This window comes from Monopterus albus, unplaced genomic scaffold (genome assembly GCF_001952655.1).
Source record: "Monopterus albus unplaced genomic scaffold, M_albus_1.0 scaffold115.1, whole genome shotgun sequence".
Taxonomy (NCBI): Eukaryota; Metazoa; Chordata; class Actinopteri; order Synbranchiformes; family Synbranchidae; genus Monopterus; species Monopterus albus.
Window position 1 is genome coordinate 812,874 of NW_018127995.1, and position 1,831 is coordinate 814,704.

Below are 1,831 nucleotides of genomic sequence, written 5' to 3' on the forward strand. Positions count from 1 at the left end.
CATGAAGAGCAGGGTGAGACAGCAGCGACCACGGACAGTCGAGCAGCTCAAGTCCTGTATCCAGCAAGAATGAGCCACAACTGCAACAACTAGTATCCTCAGTTCCCAAACAATCAAAAAGTGTAATTAAAAGTAAAGCTGATGTAACACTGAGGTAAACACGGCTCTGCCCCAACTTCTCCGTGCGTTGCAGGCGTCGCATTCTAAATTTACAAATGTAATTAAGCTGGTCAGCGAAAATACTGAAAACCTTTTCTTCGTACCTTTGTCAGTTAAATAAAGGTTTAAGCAAATTAAATACATTTTTGGAAAAAGTCCCATCTTTTCTGAAAAAGGGGTTTGTACATTAAATAAGATTTTTATGGAAAAAAGCCATAAAGGTCCATAAACAGCTGACGCCTTGTGCTTCGTATTACAGCATGGTCAACAGATACAAGTCAAAGTTTAGATACAAGGCTTCATTTCCAAACCCCTTCATGAATATTCTACCTCCTCTCCCTCACTCTCTCTCTCATTGTAATCAGCAGCCCTTACAGCCAATCTGCTGGCCATAAACCTGTCTGCAGCCCGATGATGTATGGCTCACAGAATTACCTTATCTGCCTCTGATTTACTGTGCCTCACAGGTAGAGAGACAAAAACAGCCTCCACACCTCTGCCACATCATCTATCCATCCCTCCATCCCTTCAAACATCCTGCACTCCCCTTTCTCTTTTCCACAACCTTGCTTTTATCACTTCTCCATCCGATCCTTCGGCCGTCCTCTCATATTTTGTTCTGATGTCTTGTTTCAATCCATATCTTGTTTCTTCTCTCCTTCTTTTTCTCTATGAAGCTTTGTCCTATCCATCTCTTCTCACTCCTTCTTCCTTCTGTTTTCATCCTGTAAAAGCTTGTTCCATCCCATCATATACCTCACCCTGGCTCTATAATGTTATCCATCAAAGTGCACGGATCATTCCTCGATCCTTCTCTTCCTGTTTCCACTGTTAAACTTCCACATTTCCATTCACCCTCTCTTCCTCCGTCTGTTCTTTGTATTTTCCAGCTTTTCTTTTAAATCAGAGATGTCCCGATCCCATATTAAGTTTCAGTATCGGCACCGATCGACATATTTCACAGTATCGGGACCGGCCAGAATAGATCCTGCTATTTGAACTGACTCACTTTGAGTCTCCTGCGAGATGTTTGGCGTAGACACGGCGAGTTTGTGCTCTTGTCCAGTGGTGCTACAACAGCCCTAGTTAGTAGTTAGGACCTGATCCAGTATTTGGATCAAGAAGCTCCTGAAAGTCCCAGTGTGACAGATGCATTTCAGTTTCAGTACGTCAGACATTTAATGAACATTTACTGTAAATATTGGCTCAGAGTTGAAATTGGCTGATACTTAAGATTAAAGAAATTGGATCTGTATCAGAGCCACAGAACCTGGATCGGGACATTTTTATCCTTACATCCAGCCCTCCCTCCTTTTTCTTTGTTCTGTTTTCTTCCCATCACCTGTGTATTTGTCCATCCATCTTCTTTTCGTTTGCCAGCTTCCATCTGTCCTTCTCTGCTCTTTCTAATCTTTGTTTCCTTGTTTCTGTCCTCTTCCTGTTCTTCCCTTCCTTCATTTGTCCCGATCAACACTTAAACCCTCCTTTATCCATCCTCTTCTCATCCTCCCTTCGTTCATGCTGCTGTTGATTTTTCATCCCGTCTCTCCAACAATCCGTTCTGCATTACTGATTCCACCCTCACTTCTCTCATCCATCCGCTGTCCGGCCCATCACTTTGCTTCTTTCCTTCACTCTCATCTCCTCCTTCGCCAACTTGAAACACACCATC